Raw genomic sequence first — 7809 nt, 5'->3', positions numbered from 1 at the left:
AACTCAATAAGGGGTTTTAAGCAGGGATTGTCATGATTCAACTTCTGATTTATAGCTGTCACTCTGGTTAGAGTTTGGCCAATCAATTGGAGAGATGCAAATACAGAATCTTAGAGTCTGGCTAGAAGGCCAATAGAATAACTCAAGCAAGATACAATGAGGCATTATGGAGAGCAGCAAACTGCTCCACTACGGTCTGAAGTTAAAAACAGAGCAGCTGAAAAAAGAAAAAAATTCAAGGTGAGGGACAAGGAATAAATCCAGACATATGAAGATATGAGATTGTAAGAGGAAGGAGGAAAAAGGTGGTTGGATATTGAAGAGGAAAGAACTGAGAACAACTGAGAAGTTGAAAAAGAATGAGCAACAAGTTGGTGACCAAGGTGAAGAAGGAAGCTCTTGCACTTCCCAAAGCTGAAGCCAAAGCAAAGGATTTGGAGAACAAAAAGGCAGTGTTGAAAGGCATCCACAGCTACAAAAAAAAAGAGAAAAGATCCATACATCACCTATATTACAGCAGCCCAAGACACTATGTCTCCAGCAGCAGCCCAAATATCCTTGGAAGGGCACCCCCTGGAGAAACAAGCTTGGCCACTATGCCATCATCAAGTTCCCTCTGACCACAGGGTCTGCCATGAACAAGACAGAAGACAACAATAGACTCAAGTTCATTGTGGCTGTCAAGGTCAACAAGCAGCAGATCAGAAAAGCTGTGGTGAAACTCTATGACATTGATGTGGCCAAAGTCAATTCTCTGATCAGATCTGAAGTAGAAAGAATGCATGTGTTTGGCTCCTGATTATGATGCTTTGGATGTTGCCAACAAAATTGGAATCATCTAAACTGAGTCCAGCTGGCTAATTCTAAAAATATATTTTTTTCAACATATCAAAAGGAAAGAAAAAAAGAAAAAGAATTGGCTAAAGAGAAAATGGAGATAAAATTAAGAAAATGCATGGGGCTGTAATTTGGAGAACTCAGAGTACTAGTCATCTGTATATTAGAGCATCAATTAAAGGAAAATTAAAATATGTGCTTCTTAAAAAAACAGTTTTTATTTCTTAGAAAGGCAAATGAAAAGACAGCACTCCCACCCACTTTTCCTCCCCATATACTTGAAACTTGGGCTGAGGCTAAAGCTGGGAGCTGGGAGGTCAAATCAGTTCTCTTCCGGGGGTGCCAGGAACTCAATCACTTGAGCCATCACTGCCACTTCCCTGGGTATGCATTAGCAAAAAGCTGGTGCCAGGAGCTAGAACCAAGCATTGAACCCAAACACTCCGATGTGGGATGCAGGTGCCTTGACCACTAGGCTAAACACCTGCTCCCCATGTACTTTTTTTTTTTACATTAAAAAAAAGGAAGTCACATTTTTCTCTTTTTTTTTTTTTTTTTTTTTTTGACAGGCAGAGTGGATAGTGAGAGAGAGAGAGACAGAGAGAAAGGTCTTCCTTTGCCGTTGGTTCACCATCCAATGGCCACTGAGGTCGGTGCACTGCGCTGATCCAAAGCTAGGAGCCAGGTGCTTCTCCTGGTCTCCCATGCGGGTGCAGGGCCCAAGCACTTGGGCCATCCTCCACTGCACTCCAGGGCCACAGCAGAGAGCTGGCCTGGAAGAGGGGCAACCGGGACAGAATTCGGCGCCCCGACCAGGACTAGAACCTGGGGTGCCAGCGCTGCAGGTGGAGGATTAGCCTATTGAGCCGCGGCGCCGGCCAAAGAAGTCATATTTTTAAAAAATATTGTAGGAAAATCAATATCTGCCACTATGTTTAAGCAAGCTAAACATTTTCCTTTGATTGAAGGATTTCTCTTTTGTTCTAAAATACCAAAATTATATCATCCATCTACTCAGGGATATAGCACACTTGAACAAACTTGTGTGTGTTGGGACACACTTCTGAAACTAGTTTACTGAGTCTTTCATGACTTACTTCTAAGCTATTTGATTACAAAATATATTTCCCATAGACACTTAATACTTTATTAAGAGATTTTTCTGTTGTAAATTAGATAAATAGCAATGTTGCTAACACAAAGAAATATGCCTTAAGTGACAGATTTTGTGTTAAATTATTTTGAAAGCAGTAGTTTTAAATCATATGTAAAAAATTATTCTCCTCAGCCCCATTCCTGGTCTCAGGTTAGAAGTCCCCTAGGGGCTGGCACTGTGGCATAGTGGGTAAAGGCTCTGCCTGAATGTCAGCATCCCATTTGGGTGCAGGTTTAAAACCTGGCTGTTCCACTTTTGTTCCTGCTCTCTGTTATGGCCTGGGAAAGCAGTAGAAGATGGCCCATGTGGGAGATCCGGAAGAAACTCCTGGCTACTGGCTTCAGATCAGCCCAGCTCTACCCATTGCAGCCATCTGGGGAGTGAACAAGCCGATGGAAGACCTCTCTCTGTCTGCCTCTACCTCTGCTTCTCTGTAACTCTGCCTTTCAAGAAATTAAATAAATCTTAAAAAAAAAAGGGGGGGGGTCTCTCTTAAGAAAAAAAAAAAAAAAACAGAAGTCCCCCAAGGCGAGATCTCCCTGGGTTTAGGGTCTGGACTTGTAAAGAAGGCTTATAGCTGCTTTGTCAACCAGCTCATCTAAGAGCAGAGCTGACTGTTGGGCTAACCCAATCACAAGTCCACCTCCTTATCTGACAGAAGAGCCGGCAGCTGAGCCAGCAACAGGCTGTCTGCCCTGTCTAGGAGGGCTGGAGGTGAGTTACCAAAAAAGGGGTCTTGCTCACAAAATCCAGCAGAACAGTCAGTTAAGGATCCTGACAGCTGTTCACAACCATTCAGGTAACAGAAGAAATGGGTGCATATGCCATGGTCTTTAGTGATCTTTCTAGGATAGTATGAGATGAGCTAGAATGTTAATACAATGCATAAATCTAGTATACATATTTATAAAAGCTCCGATCTAGTTCTGGTGTACACACTTTTAAAATATACATGTCATATAATATAGTGTATATGGAATATTTTTATCATATATATTTTTACTTATTTTATTTTTATCTATATTTTTGCTTGAGGGAAATTTTTTTTCTAACCTTTACTCTAAGTGCAAATAATATCAAAACCTAGGCTAGCAAATAACATCAAAAACTAGCCTGCTCAGGCTCTCTTAGCTGGCTTTGATGGTCCAGTGCCATCTACTTGATCAACAGATAGGTGATGTTTCCTAGAAAACCAACTACTTACATTTGTCTTTCACAAAGAACCTGTTGGCAATTGATTAGCCCCATTGGATGAAATCCATTTCTTTTTAATTAATTTTTGTTTCTATGACTAAGAAATAATTATTGTACATAAAAGGAACTCTAGAAGTGATGTTAATTTTTTAAAAAGGTTTTCATCACTTTGTATTGATTTATTTTGGTTATTTGAAAAACAGAAAGCTCCCACCCTCTGATTTACTCTCCCAAGTGCCCAATACGTCAGGGGCTAGCCCAGACTGAAGCTGAGATCCAAAAACTCAATCAACATCTCTTACATGGGTGGCAGGGATCTGACCACTTGAGTCATCACCTACTGTCCCCTCAGGGTATGCATTAGCAGAAAGCTATAATAAGGGGTAGAGCCAAACTTGAGTCCAGGCATGATAGTATAAGATATTGGTATTCCAACTGGCATTTTCTTTTTTAAAAAGATTTTATTTATTTATTTATTTATTTGAGAGTTAGAGTTACAGAGAGAGGGAGAGACAGAGAGAAAGGTCTTCCATCTGCTGATTCACGTCCCAAACAGTCACAATGGCCAGAGCTGGGCTCATCCAAAGCCAGGAGCCAGGAGATTCTCCCAGGTCTCCCATGCAGGTGCAGGGGCACAAGCTCTTGGGCCATTTTCCACTGCTTTCCCAGGCCATTAGCACAGCCCTCGATGGATCGGAAGTAGAGTAGTGGACAAAAACCAGCACCCATATGGGATGACGGCACCACAGGTGGAGGCTTAGCCTACTATACTATAGCGCTGGCCCCTTCAACTGGCCAAACACCTGCTCCTGAATGTAATATTTAAAATAATTTTCCTGGGCAGGCGTTTGGCCTAGCAGTTAAGGGGACACTTGGAATGGCCACCCACATTCCATATTGGGGTGCCTGAGTTTCAGTACCAGTTCTGCTCCCAATTGCAATGTCCTGCCAATGATTTCCTGGGGGACAGCAGGTGATGGCTCAAGTGTTTGGGTCTCTGCTACCTATGTGGGATACTTGGATTGGGTTCTTGACTCCTGTCCTGGCTTCTGTGAATGTTTGGAGAGTGAGCTAATGGAAGAGAACTCTCTCTCTCTCTCTCTCTCTCTCTCTCTCCTTTCCTGTCTCCCTGCCTCTCAAATAAATAAATAAATAAATTTTAAAAACTTCAATATAGTGGCCGGCGCCGCGGCTCAATAGGCTAATCCTCCACCTAGCGGCACCGGCACACCGGGTTCTAGTCCCGGTCGGGGCGTCGGATTCTGTCCCGGTTGCTCCTCTTCCAGGCCAGATCTCTGCTGTGGCCAGGGAGTGCAGTGGAGGATGGCCCAAGTCCTTGGGCCCTGCACCCCATGGGAGACCAGGATAAGTACCTGGTTCCTGCCATCGGATCAGCGCGGTGCGCCAGCCGCAGGGCGCTGGCCGCGGCGGCCATCGGAGGGTGAACCAATGGCAAAAAGGAAGACCTTTCTCTCTGTCTCTCTCTCTCACTGTCCACTCTGACTGTCAAACAAACAAACAAACAAACAAAACTTCAATATAGTGGTAGAAGTAACTGAACTATAAGGTGCTTTTCTTGCCAATTTTGATTATCTATAACCAGTGCTTAGCTATGACTATAATTATTTCACCTAATCCTTGTTGACTTTTTCAATTACCATTGTCAACAAATCCCTGATAAAATTCAACTATCCCATCCTCCAAGTGAAACCTGATTCTTTCCTCAGGCAGTGGACAACAGAAGTAACAGTACATCATTTGATCCTGTTTTGTAACAAACATTCAAATGAGCATTTAAGCCTTTGTTTATAGTCTTGACATAGTGTTTCAACTACCCTGTCCTTGTTCAAAGCACTTTTGGGTGTATTTTCTTGGAAACGTCTCCCAGACTAGGTCAGCAGCTACCTTAAGACTATTAGTCTCATTACCTCATAATGATATCTTATTTTAGACCCCAAGGTTTTATTGCCCAGTATAATCAAGTCTTTTCTAAGTTCGTATCTCCAAATGAACCTCAGCTGTTTCTACAGACCAAATTGTTGAGAGGACAAAGAGAATAGAGAATATTCCAAAAATAAATCATTATGCTCTGAAAAAAAGAAGAATACTTGTAGATGGTTGTCATTTCAAGTTTTCAAAACATCATCAAGTCTCTTACCTCATTTATTCTTTACAACCTTCTTTGAGTGAAAAAGCCTGAAGTCATTTATTCATTTGTTCATTTGATAGATGTTGATGTGATGCCCTCCTAACAGCCAGCGCTGGTAGATCAGATAGTATGTCCTAAGCTAAATGGCTGTGGCCGGCACCTCGGCTCAATAGACTAATCCTCCGCCTAGTGGCGCTGGCACACCGGGTTCTAGTCCCTGTTGGGGCGCCGGATTCTGTCCCAGTTGCCCTTCTTCCAGGTCAGCTCTGCTGTGGTCCGGGAGTGCAGTGGAGGATGGCCCAAGTGCTTGGGCCCTGCACCCCATGGGAGACCAGGAGAAGCACCTGGCTCCTGCCTTTGGATCAGCGCAGTGCGCCGGCCACAGTGCGCCGGCCGCAGTGCACCGGCCACGGCGGCCATTGGAGGGTGAACCAATGGCAAAAGGAAGACCTTTCTCTCTCTCTCTCTCACTGTCCACTCTGCCTGTCAAAAAAATAAAATAAAGTAAGTAAGCTAAATGGCTGTGACTCGTAAACCAAGAACAGAATCCAGGCCCAATTCTCTGCTTGTTGTACTCCCTGTGGCAGATGATATGCTTCCAGATATAAAAGTGGCCACCAGTAGCTTGCATCCCACATGCTATGGAAGATTCACAGTTCCATATCAAGCAATGAAATGTAGTTCTCCCTTTAAACCCTGGCAGGCTGTGACTTGCTTGTAACTGTTAGAAAACACTGATAGAAGTGATGTGATCTGCCTGTGATTTCCAAGGCTAGCTTCTACTTTGTGAATCAGAACACTTGCTCTTAAAACCTTAAAGTCTTGCTCTTAAATCAAGCAGTCTATGAGCCCTAAGGCCACCATGCTACGAAGAAGCCCACACTAGCCCATATAAGAACAGTCCTTGGTAAGGCCCTGAGAGCAAGTTGCCCAGCCAGTCCCTGTTTGCTCCAGTGCCTCCTCTTTTCCAACCCCAGTGATCATCTGACTACCACTGTAGCAGAAACCTTGAGCCTCAACCATGAGCGGGAGCCTTTCCCGAGTGCCTCGTCCACAGCAGCGGTTCACCAGGGCACTATCGCTGAGAAAACTCCAAACTAGCTACGCTACCTCTCTGAGAGGTAAGTTGCATTAATTCCTCAAGTTTTCACTGCACCCTGGATCCCAGCCCTTCTCTGTATATCACTGCATTTCCTCAGGCAGAGAATGTTTGGCCACCCCTTGACTGTGGACCCAACTATGTGATTTCTTTGGGCCAAAAGGATATTAGCAGATACTCTGTAACTAGAGATGCGAAGCAAGCTGTGTGCCTGGGCTTATTTCTGGGTCTGTGACATTTCCATGGGGAGACTCTGCCTTGCCTATGGTCAGTCCACTGGTCCAAGGGCAATGAGTGACCCCAACTGAACCCAGCCTGTATGAGCTGACCCTAGGCCAACTTGTGGATATGCAAAAAATAATAAATAAATTATTGTTGTTTTAAGTCACTGAATGGACCATGAAGGATTGTTGAGAGAATTTAGATAATCCATGAGATTAGTAAGGATGCTTTTGTTACAAGTCAGAGGAATACAAATCAAATTCATCTAAACAACAGGCAAAATTAATTGAAAAAAGACAATCTCATATCATTGAAGGAAATGTTGAGCGACTAAGCCATCAGGATACAGCTGGGCTTGGAAAACAGCTGAAACCCAGGTCTTTAATGAACTCTGGCACTCTTCCTCTTGTTCTCTCCAGATTAAAATACATATATTTATCTTGGAATGTTAGCTTATTCTTTCACACCAGCTTCCTCAGTAAAGCACAATCATTGATGCCAACTAGCTCTCCAGTGTGACATTTTGTGCTCCCCACTCTTGTATTCTTTCTCATCCTAAATTCAAAATTCTCAGTGATGGTTTCCAACAGGATATTTTGGGGTCAGGCAACCTACCTTGTATTCCTCTGACTTGAACCAACCAACCATGCAAATTTCAAGTTATGGAGAGGACAGCATTACATCCCATCAGAACTAGGCATAGTGCAACAGTACAACAATGTCTTAGAGGACCACTAGACATGCCAGTCATTTAGCACAGTGGCTAGTTTATGGTAAGTGTGCAACATATATTAGCATCCACTGACACAAAATTGTCAGAAACCATTGAGTATATTAGTTATCATCCATCTGACTAACTTATAACTCATGATTGCAGAGTGCTCTAATTTCAGATTAAGTTAAAGTGTTATATGGCACATTAAAGATCATTTTTGGTGGTACATTCTTTGAACAAGTCAGTCAAATCTTGGGATTTTTTTTGCTTTTCTTAACTACCTTTGATCAAAAATCCTCTTTATGGGCCTAATGTCCCTTTTAGGATGGGGACAAATGAAAATTAGCAAATGGTATCCTTTGTGTATTATACTTCGGTAAATTGCTCTATGATCCCTGTGGACCTACCTCGGAAGGTAAATTATACATATTGCAATG

At 43.0% G+C, this 7809-nt stretch overlaps 1 pseudogene; it reads left to right on the top strand.

Annotated features, from left to right (window-relative positions):
- The first annotated feature begins 359 nt into the window (after window positions 1–359).
- On the top strand, window positions 360–842 carry LOC100342143 (large ribosomal subunit protein uL23 pseudogene; annotated as a pseudogene).
- The last annotated feature ends 6967 nt before the right edge of the window (window positions 843–7809 follow it).

Source organism: Oryctolagus cuniculus, chromosome 8 (assembly GCF_964237555.1).
Source record: "Oryctolagus cuniculus chromosome 8, mOryCun1.1, whole genome shotgun sequence".
Classification (NCBI taxonomy): domain Eukaryota; kingdom Metazoa; phylum Chordata; class Mammalia; order Lagomorpha; family Leporidae; genus Oryctolagus; species Oryctolagus cuniculus.
This window is presented reverse-complemented; position numbering and strand designations above follow the sequence as displayed.